Source organism: Bombus vancouverensis, unplaced genomic scaffold (genome assembly GCF_051014615.1).
Source record: "Bombus vancouverensis nearcticus unplaced genomic scaffold, iyBomVanc1_principal scaffold0034, whole genome shotgun sequence".
NCBI classification, from domain to species: Eukaryota; Metazoa; Arthropoda; class Insecta; order Hymenoptera; family Apidae; genus Bombus; species Bombus vancouverensis.
The window spans coordinates 420,604-443,282 of record NW_027468925.1 but is presented as its reverse complement, the minus strand read 5'-3'; the positions used below and the strand labels follow the sequence as shown (position 1 = coordinate 443,282).

The 22,679-nt window shown below is 34.0% G+C and overlaps 1 long non-coding RNA gene across 1 annotated transcript in view; it reads left to right on the top strand.

Moving 5' to 3' along the window:
* Window positions 1-11,276: 11,276 nt before the first annotated feature.
* The window catches only part of LOC143304408 (uncharacterized), a 41,892-nt gene continuing 30,489 nt past the window's right edge, over window positions 11,277-22,679 (top strand). The window contains exon 1 of the long non-coding RNA XR_013061095.1: window positions 11,277-12,028. This is a non-coding gene — a long non-coding RNA (uncharacterized LOC143304408). The remainder of the gene's footprint in view (window positions 12,029-22,679) is intronic.

Here is a 22,679-nt window from a genome sequence, read left to right as displayed (position 1 = left end):
TTCCACCTAATAAAACTCTGTATCCTACTTCACTATATCCTAATAGAATTCCCATATCTGCCTTCTTGTCCCATTTGGAAACTCTTTTTTGTTCTGGCCTTCTTACAAAAACTTTACTACCATATAGATGTAGATTTTTAACATTTGGTTTTTTCCCGAAGAATATTTCAAAAGGTGTCTTTCTTTCTATAGTATTCGCTAATATTCGATTTTTCAAGTATGCCGCTGTACAAACTATTTCCGGCCAGTACCTTTTATGTACTTTCGCTTCCGCTAACAAGCAACGCGCCATGTCCATCACTGTTCTATTATACCTTTCCGCTGTCCCGTTTAATTCATGTACGTATGTTGGGCAATTATTTATTCTTATACCTTTATCCCTAGCAAATTTATAAATTCGATTATTTAAATATTCTTTACCATTATCGCATCTTAATATTTTTAACCTCTTGCCCGTTAAATTTTCGGCTTCATTTACGAACTGTACGAAAGAATCAAAGACCTCATCTTTTGATTTTATACAATAGATCCTAGCTATTTTACTATAATCATCGATAAATGAAATGAAATATTTTTCTCCATTGAATCCGGTGGTCTTAAAGGGACCACATACGTCCGTATGAATAATTTCCATTATTTCCCTAGCCTTAGTTCGATTATTTTTGAAAGGTAAGTTATGCATTTTGCTTTCTATACACACCATACATTTCAAAAGTTCCTTTTCAAATTCATTCGGTATGCCAGTCACTAGCTGCTCTTTACCCAAAATCTCTAAATATTTAAAATTTACGTGTCCTAGCATCCTATGCCATCTTTCCTTTTTACTCATACCACTACGTTCGGCGCTGTTTACTAAGTGCTTCTTCCCTTTCAATATACTTTTTATTCTATATGTCCCATTTTCTTTGAACGCTACAGCTGTAAGTTTATTATCCTCATCTATTACTTTCGCAATATTTCCTTTGGAAATAACCGTATTCTTATTGTCTGTTAGTTTACCTAAACTAATCAAATTTGCGGACATTTCTTTCGCGTAAAATACTTTCCTCATATTTATTTTATTTGGTTTTCCGAATGCTTCAAAATAACTTATAACATTCCCAACTTTTGTCGCTTTTATCGGTCTATTATCGCCTAAATATATATTTACCGGTTCTTTTAGGTCGATAGATTTATCGAAATAATTTATATCATTAATTATGTGATCAGTACAACCGCTATCTAATAGCCACACTATTTCGTTCTTACTTATCTCATTCGTCTCACTGCTGTTTGCTGCGTGCGCCGTTGCTATCCATATGCCTGCTCTTGAGTTTCCATGCTCGCCCGTGCCGGTTGTTGATTGACGATGAAAGTTTCCACGTCCTCTGCTCGTATTGCCTTTGTTCCCTCTTCCTCTGCTTCGACCACGTGTTGGCCCATGCCAATAGCCGTTACTGCTTTCCGCTTGGACGCCATTTTGACACTCTCTCGCAAAGTGTCCTAATCTTCCACATCTGAAGCATCCTTCCTTTTTTGCAGAAAAGGCGTTGGTTTGCCTTTCTCCTCGATTGGATTTATTTTTCTTCTCTGCTACCTCTATTTTATTTTTTACATACGCTACCGTTTGATCCTCTTCTTTCAATGCGTCTATTATGTCCGCTATGTAGCTGTATTCTTCGGGTAACGTATTCAGCACGTAATTCAGCTTTTCCCTCTCACTTACTTGTGCGCCCGCACTTTTTAATTCATTGATTAATTTTTCGAAATCGTTAAAGAATGATGCTGAATCACTGTAGTTCTCCAGTCTTATGTTTTCCAATCTCCTTCTGCATACGATCTGCAGTGCCGTCGACTCTTTCAAGTACATTTCATCGAACCTTTTTATTATATCATACGCCGTTTTTCCTTCCCTAACATACTCCAATTGTCTGTTCGATATTGCACTATAAATTATATTTATCGCCTTCAAATCCTTTTTGTCCCAGTCTTCATCGTCTCTTTCGTTCTTCATTCTAGTTGTAACAACCTCGCATTCCTTATATTTGAGAAACATCGTGATTCTTTGCTTCCACATTCCATAATCCTCGCCATCGAATATAGGTACCATGATTTCCGATCTCTCCATTTTAATTGATTCTTCTTTTTTTCTTTTCTTACTCAAGCGTTCCTACGTGCTCGAAGTATATTTTTTTTCTGAAAGTTTTTTTTCTTTACTGAAAACTCACTCGCAAGATCGTAACCACGCACTAAATATCTTGCAAAACTAGTAACCACGCTCTGCTACCATGTTAAGGAAATTCGAGGATTTGGGAATACAAATTATTTTCTATATTTCCATACAACAGTTATACACCTATATTCCTCTCTAAGGACGTCTTGCACGCACGCTGGTTGCCAACCGACTAGCCTAGATTCTTCTAACATCTGGCAACAGTCTTTTGTCTCCACTGAGTCCTTGACGCCCTCTAACCCTTACACACACACTCTCATGTACAGTGTAAATGTATCACTTCCCTAACAATTAGCCAGAACTCTCTTGTAGTTTACACATGTGTGTTTATTTCTTTGCATGATGTCTGCATTAAGATTCTGATCTATGGAAACATCTATCCACGGAAGATTACCGAATGATGTCCATGTTTCGAAATTTTGTCGCAGATTTTTACACGTGAGTAATGTTTTATGAAATTAAATAATTTTAAATAATTTTTTTAGTAAGCTTTATCTAGAATGTATTATTATCTACAAAAAAAACAAATCAAGGAATTTGTCAGGATATCGTTTATATTAGGACTTTCTTGAATATTAAAAAAATTGTAAAATTTCTAATTGCATCGCGCTTTCTCGTAACAGAAAATAGCAGATACTTTACGATATGCTACTATTAATCTGTAACAAAAATTGGTCGGCGATATTATCGTGCGATATTATAGCGTGTCGCGTAACACGACGACGAAAAGAAGGATTTATGTTCAGAAATAACGGAAATGCGATAAAAAAAGAGATGAAGTATTTCGAAAATTTTTGTAGACATAAAAGATAGATAAATAACAGTGTTGCCTGAAGACATAAAGAAAATGGATAGATAATGGTGTTGCCAGAAAAATCGCTGAAAACTGAACATACCTAAAACTGACAATGAGTAAGTTCTGTGTGTTCAAGTTGAAACATCGAATTATTGAGAACACCTTTAATTTATACACGAACGAATGTTAATTTAATGTTGCTTTTTAAACCTAAAGTCAAGTCGATTCTGCTTTTCCAATAAAATTATGTCTCATATCACGCAATGAGAAAGCATAGCTTCATAGCTATCGGTAATTCGTGGTAATTGTAAAAAATTAATCTGAGAGTTCTAAATATTTAAATAATTTTATAATTGATATGTAAAATGATAGCTATTTCCTTTTAAAATTCTGATTCAACTAATAGTCAAAATTTCATTTTTCGTATTTACCGTGTTGATTATCGAACCCTCGACGCTATATGGTTGCTCTCATAAAACGTTAACACCTAAATTCGCTAACTCAGATGTCAAATAAAACGATTCGCTTTTATTAAACGCAAGTGCCTTAAAAATCTCAAGGTCCTCCGAATTGAACTCCACAATAGATCCAACCTTTCTACTCATTTCGACATTAATGGGCCTTGGTAAATAAAAATTCTGCCACAACTTGGGACGAAAGTTGGACTTTGAAACATTGGTTTGATAGTGGTGCAAGGTTTAGGAAGTTCCGCGTAACATCGATCATTGTAATTGACACTTATTGGACAAGAGAAAAATAGATATTTTCGTAAATAAACTAAACTCATAAAATGAGACACGCAAAGTAAAATCGAGTTCTCAAACACAAGGAATTCGTAAAAATATAAAACATTTTACAAAGTTATTATCTTTCTAATTGCTCATGAAAATGGACAATTAACAACTTCTAATCTATAGATAAAATATAACGATGCTAATAGAGCAACAATTTTCAAAATGCAACGATATCAATAAAATACAAATTTCCAAAATACGACTATGCGAGGATAAACGATGTTTACTAGAGTCTAGAAATAGTAAAGAATATAAATTTGAAGAATTTGATTTAAGAATTACAAATAAAATAAAATAAAATGAAATGACATAACAGGAAGAACGTAAAAATGACAAATAAATCGATAATTCGGCAAGGGAAAGTTCGTATCAAGGATAGTTGCGGTTTGCCAATGAAATTTTACCTGAATTTCTTTCATTGGTCGTACACACGGCTTATCTAGTCTCATGTTTTCGCCACTCTTCCATCTTCATTCGTTCTTCCATGAACCGGTTTCAAACTCGTCTTCGTGGCTTCTGGTAATCACTTGGCCGACCTTCTTCGGTCGCTGCTTGCCTGCGAGTTGCTCTTCGATTCGCTGGGAACCACGGACTTTCCCTGGGCGTCCATTGCTTTCAAGGTCATCAGCTTTCCGATGAATAAAACCGAATGTGACAGCACGCAAAAATCGTTTCGGCTCGTTGTGTCTAACCACGACCGATGGTTTGCCTGTAACGAAATTCCGGTTACAGGGATGGGAAAACCGAATCTTTCACGTCGTATCGAGTTTCAAGACAAAAGAATAGGAGTTTACTATGGGCGAGCTTCTATTACAAAATTCACAGCTTCTTGAATTTCGATCAAGCTCACTACTAGATCCAGAACTAGGACACCAGCTCTGGAATTTTGTTACGGAGCTTAGAACGTGAATTCATTGATTATTCGTCTCAGTTTGTTCGTAAATTCATGTTAGGTGTTTTCCATTGAAAATAGAAAAATTTAAAGGTACATGGAGAGAATGATTTATATTTAGCTTTAAAATTTCCTCGATTCCTTGGATTTCTTTGTTTACTTCTTCAATTCTTATTTACTTCTTCAATTCTTATTTTACTTCTTCAATTCTTATTTACTTCTTTAATTTCTTTCTTGTTTAAAACAGATCTACTAAACTGGATTTTTTGTTCTTGCTTAGCTAAATATTTAGAGCTAAACTTCTCAAAGAAAAAAAAAAAAGAAGAAACGTGTATTTATCGTAAAAAGAAGAAGCTGCAAGTTCCAAGATAGATTACAGAAAATGTTACAATATCGTCACTCGCGTTTCTCTGCCTTTCGATGTACGGAGTTGATCAACGTATATCCAGAAATTCGTGTAATTTTTCGATCTTTTTCTTTTATATTCGTGACTTGTCGATCTTTTGAATTTTTGACTTTTATTTAATTCCTCGACTTTTCATTAACTTTTATGTAACGTCGACACATTTGCATACTTCCAACAGACATTTTTATTATCCAAAATGAAAGAATATGCAAAGGTACGTCACGACTTTACAATCGAAGAAATAAATTCGAATGAGCTTCGCTTATGGTATCGCCTTTTCCATTATACGATTGTTTGATTTTCTACTCTTTAAAAACGATCGCCGAATGGTATTTAAACATACGGAATACAAACACGTGTTACAAGCATGTTGCATTCATCCGTGGGAATGTAGTAACGCTTTACGCACTTTCAGATATCTTGCTTCCTTTATTCATAAATTAATTCACGCGGCCGAAGGCCGCCGCGTTTCAGAAGAAATCGATTCAAAATTGCAAAACTTATGTGCACGTGCTATCTTTCGCTCTTTTTCCACAGACGCATGCTGCTGTAGCTTCATCGTAGTCCTTTATTGTGTAGCGCTTAAGCTGTTACTACACATTATTCTCTCATTAATCTCAATGATATTGCTATCCCAAATTTGTCTTGCAATTCAATCTCGTCTTCGTATTCGTCTTTGCTTTGATCGATATTGACATTTGAGAAATGATCTCCAACACGTTAAAGACGAAACTACAATAAAATATATCACACATAGAGAATTATAATTAATTTGAAATTTTAATCTAAATTATAAACGAATAGGCCTACACACAAAAACAGACTTACAAAAAAGTATTCGAATTTCTTTTACGAATACATTATCTGTACTATTGAAGATATTTTGAAATTTACAAGAACAATATTAAATATTGAATATTGAATTATGAAAATTATTAATATTAGATTATACTGTTGATAACGTTGATATAAGCTGTTTTTTTTTTCTTAAAAATCATCTAGTTTCGCTCTTGCATTTATAAAAATCTTCGAAGAAAGAGATCCCGAAATAGAAATTAATACACATGATGAAATAATTTGCAGGAATGGCAAATTGTGCAATCGTCTACACGAAATAGTAATTTCGTGTTTTGCAGGCATAATTGCTTTCCAAACAGCTATTAGACAATAAAACTTTATCTTCCGCAATCAACATCAAACATACATTTTAACGTCGGAAAATTCGCCTGAACTATATTTTATTTACTCGAAGATCATTAAACATTAATTGAATTTAATCTAATTTTAAATATTATCGCTTTTCCTCGAGGTGCTCCTCCTAGCTGGCAAGCAACATGTTCTCTTAATAACTTCTCTATCTAAAATCAATCTTTCATATCATGGATCGTTAATTTATGCATCATCGCGATGTCTAACCAGTTTCTGATTTCCACGAATATTACCTATGAAAATTATAGGGAAAAAGCAGGATAAATTACGTTTTATATTTTTTACGGAGCAGTTTTAAAATTGAATACTGTACAGCAAGACTGTAATAAGCCACAATTTTTGTTTTTTTTTTCTTTTTTTTTCATTATACACGATAGAAATTATTTGATTTTGGAATTGAATATGTGTTCTTGCCATACTTTTGGATATTTTGAAAATATTAATACGCTTATATTATATAAAATCCATAAAACTAATCTTATCTTTCTACCCGCGGTGTTCGATTTAATAACATCACACCAAAGTTGTTGTTTTATTTGATTTTAGGAATCTTTTCGTATATTATTGTAACTTCAAAAATATCAAAGTATTATTCATTTTAACAGATATGCACATTTTACTTCGACAAAATTTCCTCAGTTACACGTATCTTCGTATTTAACAGAATTCTTTCCACTTTTAACTGAAGCGTTTATTTTAAAAGTGATGTAAGTATATTTTTCGACAAAAATTGATAAAACGAGAGACTTGCGTGTACTTTAACGTAAAACTTTTATTTATAAACGAATTATAATTTCACTCTTAGAATATTCGTTCGTTTGGATCAATCGAAACATCGTTAATAAATGGAATAGCATAATCGCGTAATCATAATTATTTTGGAAGCAGTATAAGTCTATTTCTTAATGATCTGTAGCTTGTCCAAATTGTCGAGGCAGCAATAATTAAAAAGAAATGATATCGAAATTAAACAGCAGTATTTTACGTGTTTCAATTCTTCAACGACAAGCTTCCGACTTAAACTTTATATTTATCGTGAATCATCAAATCTTCTCTTCGATTTTATTCAGAGGAGCTGATAAGGAAGTTTGCGATATGTTTGAAGCACCGTTTATAGCTGCGATTACGAATGCAAATGTTGTCGTCCTATGTGTGGACGTACGACATGTAGACGAATCCCCGGGCATGTTGCGTTGTCATGTCGCAACGTTATCGGAGCTATCATGCACGGAAATTTTATAAGAACGATCAACGACGATGTATCTTTCCATGATCTTGGCGTGTGCACCTTTTGGATTTTGTTAAATAACAAAACGCACTAGAGTTGCTGAAATAATTTATTCATCGTGCAGCATTAAAATATTTACAAAATAATTATTTATTTACAAAATAATAAATATTTACAAAATTAAATAAAGAATGACTGTACTTCGATAAAAATTTGAAATCAATATCAAGCAATTACAGACGATAATCTGTAGATATGCATAGTAATTATAAACAAACTGTACATAACGAGGAAATAATGAAACGAAAATTGGATACAAATCATAACGAGTATAACGAGTAATTGATATCAGAAATACCTATATATTCGCAACGTAGAATTGACGACCCTGAATAACAACATGCTAATAATCACCTTGTCGATCGAGTAATTAAAGGAACGTTATTGTCTTCTGTGAGAATCACAGTGCGTACTTTCATAACGTCTTTATAAAGTCAGGCAAAAGCTATTGTATGCATAAAAATGGATTTATTAAAAGTATTAATTATGTACTATCCTGCAAGAGAAAAGAGAAATCTCCTTCCTAAAAAAAAAAGAAAAAGAAAAAAAAGGCGAAAGAAAAAAGATACTATATGCCTTCTAACGTTAATTTATGATACAGACGAACGAAAATGACAAGATCAATCAGCGTGATATACCGATTGTTCCAATTTTCTATGCTCTACAAGATGACGTAATTTTGAAAAAATATCAGCAAAAATCGTTATCTGTTTATGGTAATAATAACATCTCGCGACACACGTTGAACAGACCTATCAAACGGAATGATACAGGTATGTTACTTATAAGTAATCCCGATGATTTAGCGCTTTTATCGACAAATCTTAGAAACAACATATACTGCAGCAACCGAGACAATCTTCGAATTTGCAGAAGATCGTTGTAACCAACGAAAAAGAACGTTTTATGAACGTTGTTCAAACCGCTCGCAGGAAGATACCTCTGTTTTAGATTTCCTCTTAGATCAACACAAGACGATGACTTATAATTCTTATAAATGTAGTATCGTGGACGAAAGGCCTAAGAAATATCGGGCGAACTATGAACAATGTCGCGAGAGCCGAGGCGCCGTCGGACCCATCAATGTGTCATCGGTCTTTTCAAGTGCATAGTTTCGTGGAAAAGACCTACGTGACCCTGGCTACGAGCGTCTGCAGAACACGTGTGCGGTGGGCCTAGGAAAAAGGCAATAGTATGGGACAACGGCCAGAGAGTGTTAGTCGAGAAACAGAGTGCGAGTCGAGGAGCAGTGTGCGAGTCGAGAAACAGTGCGAGTCGAGGAGCCGAGTGCGAGTCGAGCGGAGACGGAGGTTGCGAGTGGCGTTGCCTAGAGAGTGTGGATTGCGCTGTTTTCTGTACGTTTGGTGTGAATAGTTCAAGTTAAGCAACAATCGTCTTTTTCTGTCTGATTAACATCTCTATTGTCCACTCTTTGTAAACATATTACATCACGATATTACATAAATATCGATAAAACGTCTTTCTTCACGCGTCTATTACGAAATCTATCCTCCACTGCGATAAAATATAATTAATATTTATCAACGAATTTCGAGAATTAAATCGACGAATAATTCGAATAGCTTTTCGCGTTCACGAAATCTTTCACGTTCGATTTCTATTGGCGAATTTTCAAGGAGGAACCCTTTACTGGAATACGCGCGAAATTCAAACTTCGTTTTCAAACTGTTCCGTTGCGTAAGAAAGATCGTAAGAGCGATCTTGCATCTCGCGTATATAACATGTAATTCTCTTCTTTTTTTTCTTTTTCAAGGGTATCGGGTTTCTGAAGCAAATATCTTTGACGGTTAAGTCCCTGCGTCTCCGTGTTTCGCGAGTAGATTTCATTACTCAGCGAATTTTCCTGAAGCTATCAATGGGGCTATTTTGTTTCGGGAATCAGAAAAACTACCGTGTTCTTTCGTGACAATTGATTTAATTAACTGCGGCTCGAGGAAGATAAAAACGGAAAATATCGCGCTCATTTATTTTCGGTGTCGAAGGTCGCACGAATAGAAAATTTGTAATCCTCGATTGGCATAATCGACACTATCCGATCATAATTTTTTTATCTCTCGGGTAAACATAGAAGGTCAAAAAATTAGAACTCCGGCGATATCGAAGTTTGGAAATTTGGAACTTGGACGATTTGAAAATATTTCAAAATTAGGATATTTGGAACTTCGAGCGCATCGAAACTGGAATATTTGGAAATTCGGAAATTTAGAAGTTCGACAATTTGAAAATTTGAAAGTTATTATTAGAAAGTTAAAATTGAGTGTTAAAAAATTTGAAAATGTCGATGCGATTAACCTCGATATTTTTCTATATATCTGTTGATTTTTTCGTTCACAATGTAACAAACCGAAGAACCGTAGAATTTTAATTTGAAAAAGATATCAAAAAACATTTACCATATGAAGAAACATAGTGAAACAAAGTATGGTTCACTGAACGGTTGATTCGCTTTTACTCGAGTGCTATGCGAGAAAATGATGGATAAAAAACAGAATTGCGTAAAACACAGAGAATTGTACAAGTCGAAGATAAGTAAATGATGTGATGTTGGAACAATAAAATTGCCGATTGAATGATCATTGCGAGTACCGTGTGAATTACGATGAAACCAACTTTATCATGATTCACACACGGTATACGATATACTTTTCAATTAATCCTATTAAATTTAATCACGCAAGACAAGCTGTTAATCAATTCACGTGTCAAGTATCATCGAGAACTAAAGTTTGTCTCTGTTTCTTTGTTTCTAAAGTCCTTTAAATTTAAATTCGTTAAGTCGTTAGTATATTTCCATATAGCTTTTACCCCATCAAATTCATTTTTTCTTAAATAGTAACATTTATTTTGTAAAATCTGTAAAACTAAAGCTACATATTACTCATTTTCCAACGTTTCTTTTCTACCATCGATTAATTAATGGTAAATCAATTTATATCAAATTTGTTAAATCAATTTCTATAACAATTAGTAATTAATATTAAAAGTCGAATAAATTAACGAGCCCCATTAGATAAATTCGTTCATTTTGTCGATAATGGAACGATTATTTCAAATTGTTTCATTGTTCGACTTTGAAACCACTCAAGGAACTATCAGTTACACGATATCTGACTAACGCTTCGACGGATGAATAATCAACGTTTGATTCACATGATCATTGTTTTTCCAGTTCACATTTCATTAGCCGAATTCAATACCACGGTAAACATGCGATACTAAAAATTACGTAATAATTTCTATTTTATAATCATTCTTTCCTACCTGAAAGAAATCGATCTTTCGTATATCATAAATCCCAATGTACGCAGCAAAGCAACTTAGAATTATACCTTTTTCTCTTTCTTGCTAAACAATTCATACTCAATTAATATTCCTGATTAATTAACCAGCCTAGCTGTCTGCTTATTATTGTATCTCTTCCAATCTATATTATACAAACAACACTGTAAATTACCATACGTAACATGGTGAAACACAGGAAATTCACAAATTCTCACTCCAAATACTCCGCAACTTCACCTCGTAATATCACTCAAATTTCCATGAGTCACCAATAGGCGAATTAAGTTAGTTAACCAAACACAGTTAACAAACTAACATATCAAACCATGCAACAACGTCGCAACGTTCTCGGAAGGTACACTCACCTGCGCGTCACCAGTTTATGTTTCTCGCTTTCCGGTCGCGTATACGTGTCGCGACAAAGCGACGAGAGAGAAAGAAGATTGCGATGGTAGTGAGAAGAGCGAGAAGGGCAAAAAGCGTGCAAACGAGTCACGAGAAAACCCAACGGTCGCGGTGCAACAGGAGAAGCGGCTCTTTGGAATCGTAAAATCCCCGCAGTTCTCCAGTGACGTCTTCGACTTCGGCGTTGCTGTCGACGGGACGATCCACGGAGACCAAAGTCATCGTCCAATAGCCGCACACACGACGCTGGTGGGGCTCCGCTTTCGTTTGCACACGCTATAAAGCCCCGCTAATTGTCCACGCGGCGAACAGTCGGTGCGTGCCCCCTTTTAAACGACGATGTAGCGCGGCATCCGAAAAATCGAGGATCCGTGCACCCAAGATCATTGTGACGATCGAGATCGAGCACGTGTCCTGGACTTGGATCACAGGATCACGAGAGTCGTTGCGATCCGCGATTTTTTTTGTTATTTTTCCAATTTCCGTTTTATCCTGTTGAAACAGTGAAAAGACATCCGGAAGAAGAAGAAGAAGAAGAAGAAGAAGAAAAGAGTAAAGTTTGTTCGAAATCGACTTATCGAGTCGGACAAAAGTGAAGAAGCTAGATTTCATTTTATTTCTGTGACTTCTGCAGAGAGTTTCTCGTTTTAGAAACAAAACCACGACGAGATTTGTGATACGCCTAGTGAAGTTTCGCGTTGCTCTCGGACGATCGTGGAAAAGGTAAACGTTTGTTTGCACCGATCATTCGTATCGATGTGTCGCGTGAGACTTGAATTTTGGTACAGTGGTTCGTCGTGAAAGTATTTGAACGCTGGTCGTAAAAGGCTTTGGTGTATAATGTATGTTATCTGTTACACGGAACATTATGAAGTATATCGGGAAAAACTTGTTCGATATAACCGTACCTGTGTTACCTTAGCCGTGTCTCATTACGGTGATAATTAAACTTCAAAATGTTTCGCCTAACACACATATTATAATATCTACTATATCCATAAAGGACTTCTATAAGTATTTCAGCATTTAGCATAGATAACTTACGTATCTTTATTGTATGCGTTACATAAAATATTTAAAAATTTCTTTAGTATCGGAATGAGACATGACTATTGTAGGTCAGTAAAATTTTAAGTCAATCTGAAAACTCATATATGAGCTACTGCGATATTCATTGATCGCGAACATAATACACATGATATATTTAAAAAATGTTTGCACAAATATTCAGATATTTTCATGTGAGCTACTGTATATTTGCTATTTTGCGAAGAAGGAAAAAGAATGAAGTTCTTTCATTGCTCCAATCGTGTTTTATCTCTCATTAACACTTGCGTCGATAACCTACTTAGATGACCAAATTTCCCTCGTTGAAGATAACAACTAAAAGTTTGGTATTTGCTTCGATCAAGTTACATACATACCTTTTCTTCGTGATTACTCGGTCTCTTCTCACTTTCACGACCAATTTAATTAAAATCCGAGCCAATGACTGCTATAACACTGCTATAATATAATAATATATGGCTCTTAAGATTGGAAGTTTCGTTAAATATCACGATATAATGGTGGTCCGTTAATTGATCGAGATTTTGACTTGTTAAATAAACAATTTTGTCCTTATTAGTTCTTTAAAATGTCTTCGTGATGTGACAGTCAGTGTATTTGTGTTGACCTTTAATATACTGATGTGCAGTGACTTTCACGTCTAGATTGATTTAGTTCAGATATTTTACTAATTATTAGAAACATACTGCAGACAATGTAGTAGAGCCTCTCTTTTCTGAAATAATAGGAAGACGAAATTTCATTTATCCAAATACAGTTTAAGAGTAATCGACAGATTCTTTAAATATTTATGAATCCATAATCAGATAATTTTTTCAACGTAAATAACTACACAGAGTTACGTTCTTTATCGTACTTCGAATTATCGGAGTTCTTCTACGAGTGCCACGAGTGCTTCGGCATGAGAAGATATCTTTTTATTAGAGTTTTCGTCTGCTGTTTTCATTTATATAAAATCGCCATTATTATCGTCTACGTGAAACATTTCATTACATCAGAATACTTGCGGCTTTCTACCGTTGCCAACATTCGAGGAATCTACGTGCTTTGAAGAATTTTCAATTATGTTTTTCTTTCTTTAATGTCTGTGACTCTGGCTTCTCCAATATCGTGTATTTTTCTAATTTTGTTGCGCTTACATCACTTTCCAGTTTTCTCGTTTACATCGTATTTTCCTGCGATAGTTAGACCGCTTCCTAGTTTCATACCAAATTCGTATAATCACAATTCAATGAATCAAATCAAGGAAAGAGTACATTGTGTATGAACACTGACGACATACGTATGTACATATTTGAAACGGAAAAGGGCATTCGTTACGAAGAAATATTGTGTTTGGATAATAGAACGTTCGGATATTAGGCTATTTGGATAATACCGTGATATACATTTGCTACATCCATTTCGGTGTACCAATTAGGAATAAAAACATTAAAAAACAAGTTGAAATGATTTACACAAGAAATAGAAAAATTACCACGGTATCTTACAATGTTTTAGTATATTACGTACATCATTTTGCTTCTTTTGTTTATTTTTTCAGTAAGTGAAACACAGCGTCTGTGCCAGAATAACTAAGAGTAAGTTAGACGTTTCTGAGAAACTGTAACTAACTCCGAGTACAACATACGATAGAATGGTAATAATAGTGAAACTCATATACTAGGTAAACATTTCTAGTAGGCACTATTATGACAAAAATATAACAGTACAAAGTAACTTAGGAGTAACAGAATCATAAAGTCCTTTAAGGACCCTTTGTGAAGAAACGTCGATGATGGCATAAACATTGGTATGCTGAGAGTTGAAGGATAGACGTCTATAGAATTTTGATAGTATCTGTCAGATATCTGTATCTCGTTGAAGATCAACAGCATCAGAGATTTCCTAGAACTCTGGCTCATTTAACAGCTAATTATTTTAAAGAAGGTTAGACAGAAGAAATATGATAAATCCATTTATGTTGATTTTCTAATTATAGCGTTACTTTATGATTAAGTATAAGGTTGAAGAGGAATAAACTTACTAGATCAAAGTCCTTTAAAGCTTGCTTATTCTTTCGAAGATAACTAACAAATCCGCAAAACTTTGTAGAAAGCTGTTTAATCACAAAGTTAAATAGATCTTTGAAATAGAAAATTTGCCAGCTGTGTATTCAATCTTAACGCTAGAAACTAGCAAATCAGATAAAATCACTGACATCGGATTTGTTGTTTTTGGAATTTCTAAAAATATACAAGTGTTTTCGATAGCATCAGTGTTCACTTTTACTATAACAGAAACGCGACTATATATACTTATCCATTATCGTGATATTTATCGAGACTATGTATAACATATTTAGATGGGTATCAAAAGGTCGGACGTTTTCATGACAAAATTATGTTTTTCTAAAGAACGTAAACTTAGAAAACTGCCTTCTTCTCTGTGAACTTGGTATGTTTAAATGCCACGATCGACTAACAAAGCACTGTACTACAAAATACCAATCGATGCCGATCAGTGAGAGGTAAACTCACTATTCTAGAACAGGTGGTCAAACACTGCAATTAAGCAACAAGAATAGGACAACCGTGACTCATATAGTCTTTCAGAAGCCAAAATGATCAACTCTTTGTACACTAGTTCTTGCACATTATCCTGGCACACGGCGTTAGCGTTCAATTTTTCTAGAAGAGAAATTACTTCCATAAGCTCAATTTGTCGCAAAAAAGAACGCCGTAAACAATCATAAATTCCAAGATGAATAAGAAAAAAATAATTCCAATGTTGTCGCTGGACCATGGACTTTTATCATATAAAGCGATAATTAATCTAACTTACTCATTGTGTATTACAACAAATTTTTATTTCGCTTAAAAGCTTATTCGCGTTAAATATGGTAGAACTCGATTAATTAATCGAACTTTTACCGATTTGAAGCACTCACTTGAACGTGAGCTCGTATCACGCGAACGAAAAATGATGAGTAGCGAAGAAAATTGGTGAACTCTTGTTATATGAATTCCAATCGATCCATATAAATTGTCCGTCAGGAAAATCAGATAATTGGGATTGCAATCTTAAATAAAATTTCTGTTTCTATCGACTACAATAAGTGTTTTAATGTATCATATTAAGAAACAATTAACTCGATAACGCCATTATAAATAAATAAATAGAACGATAATTCCTCGAAAACGATGGTATTCCAATATTAATAACAGATTTCTTTCCTTTCTTTTCTTCGTTTTCCCTTACGACCAAGAAGAATACCAATCAATAGGAAGACTTACGGTTGGAAGTGAAACCAAACGATCGTTCCACTTTGTACTGTTACGAGTCTATAAGTTTGTGCGAGTTCCGCGAGATCAAAACGCTATGCTGTATCTCGTGTGCATCGAATGAATTTCAATGGCTCGATCGTGATCACGATCGCTTTCCCTGATCGATTTGAAGGCGAGAAAACTGGCCCCGCAGGGAAAAATCACGTATGCAAACTATATGTATCCATGCTAGCCATGATCGCTCTTATTAATTAGTTCTGGGATGTAATAGTTGTTCAAGGTGCGCACTTTTGTGTAACCGGTTACCGAGAACGTTTGACACACGCTTGTCCTCGTTGTTAAACGTCCAGGCCGGAACGGAAGCGATCGGTCGATAACGATCGTCCTGAGATCGTTAAGTCACTCGAGTTATGACGATCGTTACGAGCCTCCATTTTCATTGGTGCGTCGGTGGACGAGTTATTGCTACTCTGCTATGCGTTTTCAATCGGAAAAGGTCGGTTTTGAAGCTGTGTTCAATATTCACGCGTAGCTTTTGCTGGAGCATACGTTTCTCATTAATTTCACGGATCGATTACTTTGGGGAGGTTTCTTACATTTTTTAATCGTAAAATTATTGGTTGTAAGATTTTTTTGATATACCATATTCTAAGGGATCTCGCTTTTTTAATGTTGTAACAATTTTCTAGAAATTGCAATGTAATTCTTAATCGAATTTTTGAGCCAGAATTATTTAAAATCATTATATCTAGCAATGTACGAGAAATATCGCAATACTTTTTTCATATAAGTTATTATATATACACACAGACAAATTATTTACATGCACAAATATCGCTTGCATTTTTTTGTCAGAATAAGGACGGTACCTGATGGGAAAATTCGTATTAATTTAGGTGGTCCTGGCTTAACGTTAGGGATAAACACGTGTTCGTTTTATTGCACGCTTTACGCACAATCCGGAAATCAATGCTAACTTAGTCGATCGTTGTTCAAAGCGAACAATTTATCACAGCTGACTAGTTGCTACGTAGGAATGTGTTTATTCAGTATTTTTGTTAAGGAAAATGTATTTTCAGTGTTGTATACTTCATGTATATACAGATGCAGCTACGACTCGGATAATTACTGATTAATGATAGCAATCTGCTATAATTGACTAATACTTACTATAATACGTTTACCTATTTTGCATACAATTTCTTTTATCTTTTTTTTTTTTTTACTATGAGCAAATGGTGTTGGATCGAACGCATTATGTATCTTTTTCAAATTTTCTTATTTTATATTTTATATTTTTATTTTATAGCTTCCTTGAAAATTCTATGAAAATTAGGATTTTTAATGATTCGAAGATTAGAAAATTCAAAGATCGTGAGACTAGAAGATTCGAAAATTCAGAATGAACAATTTGGAGATTTGCAACCTTGTGAATTAAAAGATCCAGAATTTGTTAGACTTATTAAAAAATGGTGTATTCAAAAATAGCATATTCTCTTTCGAAGACATTTTTCTCCATGTATCCTATTGGAAAGTACAAACTTCATATATCACTTAAATCTCGATTAGAATCTCAATTAAAGTAATCATCATTCCACACAATCATTATCGCCAAAAATGCCATTCAATTTGTGGCAGAAAAATTCTTTTCTCGTGTCCATCGGCATACCGTTGTAACGTAAAGTGCGTTACAGTATACGCGAAATAATTTATGCAAATGTTACCAAGCCCCTAGAAAATAACAGTTATGTCACGGACTGGTCACTTCCGGTTCTCTCGTCATTAATACTCTTTTTTTTATCTAAGTTCGTGGTAATCGCAACGAACATTAATTACACAGAACCGTAATAAATAACCATCTACACTTATGAAACATCTATGTATGGACTGTTTTAAATGTTTTACATATGCGCTACATCGGTGATTAATCGAACGCGATCATCTCGTAGATTTCGTGAAAGATCAAATCTAACCGCAATTATCTTACAAAAAATGTCATTAAATTAATAATATTTTAAACGAACTTAATTCTACGAGAAATTTCATTGAACGCCAGTAAATTAACGATATTTAAATAATAAATAATATTTCATCAAATAAAGAAATAATTAATCAATTAAAACTTGCAGGGACGATTTTATAATCGATTTAATCATCGATCTATTTTCGAAATGATTTGCAAGATTGAGATCTGAATCGTGTAAATTTGCACGGTGTAAATATCATATCGTGTTGTACGATGGTTGAAAAAAAGCGAGTTTGTGCAAAAGGGGATTTCTCTTTGGGGTATGAAAGGTTTCTTAGAAGACGAAGGTGGTTGGGAAAGAGTTTAATTGGCGGCAAATTAAGGATTCATTTTATATTTTATATTGAAAATGATTGCTCTTGATTCAACGTTTATAACGTTGGCCTTCGTGAAGTAAAAGTAAAATGGCGTTCGCTAACGGTGTCGAATTTTTTCTTAACGATTCTAGTTGAATAATATCACGAATTTGTCGGGATTATTGTAACAATAATTTTACTTACTTGTTTTAATTATCCAGTAATTAACTGTAGTAATCGTTCACTGATAGAATCAAATTTTTATCGAAAATTTTATTTAAACAAGATTCAAAGATTCATACAAATTACTATGGAGCTACAATAATTTCGTTTACTTCTTTCATAAGCACACAATCTTTACGATAAATATCTTCCTTGATAATTTTATTTATGTAATACCTACTTGGATTTTTTAATAATTAACTATAATTGCTTTTTTATTGGTGCTTGTTTCTTAACTGAATAATCTTTAAAAAAAAAAGGCAACAATCGTGTGACATTCTGCACAGTGTCAAAATAAGCAGGAACCGGAGGTATGGTGCTCTATTATTTAAAATTTTCATTAATTGTCTTTGGAATTAATTATTATTTACACATTACGCACGATACATTTTGTGTATTTCATGATCATTTCTTCTAAACAAACTCTTCTATTCCAATGACAATTTACATCTGATTACATTACATTTTTATTTAACAATCCTCACGTCCCAAAAATATTATCTTCCTATTTGCAAAAAGGATCTAATAAGAAGCAAATTATTTAAAGGACACTCCAGTTAGAACGTACAAGTGACAGCAATAAGCCTTCGATAGTATCCTCCATTTTGCAATAACCTTGCAAAAATGTTCAACGCCCTTTGATATATGCGGAAATACGAAGCGATCTTATGATCAAAGCAGTAGAAGGGGAAATAAAATATCTATACAACGGATACATGATAGGGCTTGGAAACTATTCTAGCAATGTAGCAAATAATCTACAAGCATTTGCATGTTATAAATATTCCAAAATATACATTTTCTTCCTTTCAAAAAGCACAATGTTATACGAATGAAAAATATTCGTCTGATTAAGTCAAAATTATCGACTTAGGTTATTTAGAAGATTGATCAGTAATATAGAAGGGTGAATATATAAAAACGAAATGTACGAACTATTGGAAACGGCAGAAGCCCAGATGCTGAAGATACCAGAAATGACGAGGGAACCACACGCCAGCCATCTTCTGCCCCATCGATCAAGAACGAGCGCGAGGAACGTGTCAGCAGGCAGCTCGGTTGCTGCAGCAATCGTGAACGTAACAAACACGTCCAGGCCTAAATTATCGACGTTTCGTACGTGACCATCGAACACCAAAGAAATCGCCATCCTATATATCGTAAAACAATTTCATATGATAAAGAAAAGCACGCTATCATATTTCATGTGAGAAGCAAATTCCTTGCTTCAGAAATGAAGTATTTTTAGACAAAAGATATAAAACTGTTCGTGAGATTTTTACAAGATACAATTCCGATTTTACGTCAATCTATTTGATATCTGTTTAATAGCGATACGAACCAAATAACAATAAATAGAATCGTGATATTCCGTAGTCGTGGCGTTCTAAATAGATCCAACACGGAGTACGTTTTGTCTGCTTCCTCCTCTTTGCAGATTCTGGCACAGGTTTCCTGTTATTAGCAAATTTTTAACTAGTTAATGTCGTTTGTCTGTTTTTCTTACAAATTTATGTGAACCTGTTATGTGTACAAAGATTACGATAAAATCCGGAAGAAAGTTTATGTTATATTTGTATGAGACGATCCTTTCGAAATAGTTTACTTGGACGTTCGCAAATTTTTTCATTTTACTTTATAAAACATCAAACCTCTGAAAGTCGATTATCTCCTTATATCGTTAATATTGCCATGATCTATTCATAGACTGAGCAGTTTCCAAATGTTTAATCTATTTGTATAAAAATTTTCAAAGATAAAAACAATATACAAATTCAATAAATAACATTACAGAAATAGACAATAACAGACAATAACAGAATTGACAGCAATTTATCGCTGGCAATTTAGGTGATGAATAAGATATAAAATTACTAGGTTGTAAACAAATTTTCATTACGTAAAAGACCCAATTAGACTTCTATTCAAAGAAAATGATTATATGATATGCTTAAAGGCATATAAATTGGTATTTATAGAACGCACATAAAGCAGGAAAGATCATAAAAGTAGAAAATACGGAAAAGATTGCGGTAATCGGTTTATTTACCCGGAATCGTCTATAGATGTCATCGGGCACCTTGGTGCCGTTGATTCGCTCGAATTTGCCAAGGATTTTAATGGCCCTGTCTATCTGACCTTGGCTGACCAGCCATCGAGCGCTTTCCGGTATCAACCATGGCGTACCTACGGCTAGAACAAGAGGAACTGAGGTGACAATACAGGTCATCCTCCAGTCGGCCAAATAATAGGCGATCCAGGGTAGAATGCAAGTTGCAAATGTGAAGAATATTGCGATCGACATATTCGCCACGAATGTCCTCCACTTTGGTCCAACGTATTCTAATACTGGAATAAAAAACATAATATTTAGAAGAATCATCTGTGAAAGAAATATTCTGTGAATAAAGAATGGAACAATATATTAGGTTGTCGCAGAAATTTCTTTCGTCTCGTAAGGAGATAATAGACGCATACTATTTTTTGTTTTATATTATTTTATTGAATTATATTCATTGGGACAAAATAGATCATACGTAATTCAATAAAATAATATAAAACGAAAGAAACTTTTGGGGCAACTTAACGCAATATGAAGAAGAAAAATTTGAGTTACAAATATATAAAAAGTAGATATACAATATATAGATTAATTTAACAAACGTGTTTAGTTCTACGATTAAATCGTGTTTAGATCTAATAACAAGGACTTTAATAATTTCCCGATGATTGTTCAAGCCCATTTAAATTTCCGTAAGTGTTTCGATACTTATCGACAAGAATACGTTTCTATTTACGAATTATACAGGGTGGTTGGTAACTGGTGGTACACGCGGAAAGGGGATGATTCTACGTGAAAAAAGAAGTCGAAAATATAGAATAAAAATTTTTCGTTTGAGGCTTTGTTTTCGAGAAAATCGACTTTGAATTTTCGCTCGGTACGCGTGCACTTTATCACGTCTCGTTATAACGGATCTCACTGTAGATCGTTGTCTCAATTGACGTTATTTTTAAAATTTTTAAAATTTTTAAATTTTTAAATTTTTAAATTTTTAAATTTTTATTCTATATTTTCGACTTCTTTTTTCGCGTAGAATCACCCCCTTTCCGCTTGTACCACCAATTACCAATCACCCTGTATTTCTTAAAGATACAAAAGGTAGAATCACGCGTAACTAGCAATATCATAAATTAACTGTGAATAAACGGATCGTTAGAGTCAAAGGATCATTTACATAATTCAAACACGAGCGTGTGTTACCTTGTTAAGCTATTTATGGTAGATATTGAAAGATCGATAAGCCTGAGATACATATTTATGTCGAAACGAACATTCTCTACGGAAAGTCGAGTCTAATTCGATGAAAACAATTGACTTCCTGAACGAACATATCGATATATATCCACAGTGCAATGACAAGTAAATATTACTCTATTTTCGTACAAGAAAACAGATTAAAACGATGAGAAGTTATCTTGAACAATTGAAGTGACCTTCGCGATGAATGAATCTCGCAATTTCACGAATACGTAGACGAAATTAATGTCTGGTGCGTATACGTCCAATAAATTAGAAACGCAAGGTTGTAACTCTTTAATCGCATAACAGGACAAGATGCGATAAACACGTGGAAATAGATCATAGTGAACAACGTCTATTTGTAGTTGCCGTAAAATAGGGAGTGATTGCTCTTAATGAAGCAACCGTGTTAGCCACTTAATAGTGGCTTGCTTCTAATCCGGAATCACCTTCAATCAGTTGTAACTAGTGGCTTCCAGATAATTACCGCTCAGTGGTTGTTTCTTTTTTTTTTTTTTTTTTGCTTTATTATAATTGCGATGCTCGAACCATGTTTACCATGGAACTCGCTTCCTTATTTAAGATCACTTTGTACCATTGATTTTTACTTTTCATGCTTCATAATGAACCAATTTATAATTCATAATAAACCAAAATGACGAACGTTCGTTTAAATCACGGGTTTCAGATATTTCTATTCTCTAAAATTACCTGAATTAATTTTTAATTATTACCTGAATTAATTAATTAATAGGATAATTCCACAAATCAGATATTTTGAGCATATATCTCGGAATTTCCTGTTTAATTCGCCGTAAATTTTCCCAATACGCTCTGGACCTCCTACATATATATAACGTGTCTATACATAACTGTTAATTCATCATTTTCTCGTAATCCTAACAAACAATGCTTAAAAACTTTAACTACATTTTGGATTGTTATCTCGCACGAATAAATTTTAAGCTATTAATCGCTTTCCTGAAAATCTGGGTTGGTTATCAGCTTCGGTACGAGACCATCGAGTAACTCGGTACGCATGAACGGAAATAATCTCCCAGTTATATCCAAATGTTTAATAATTTTCTACATAGAAATTTAATGAAAAATAAGAATAGAAGAATCTCGCATTACAAAAATCAACTTCCATGAAATCTAAATATTATTTATGCTGTCTGTAATTTTCAACATCTTC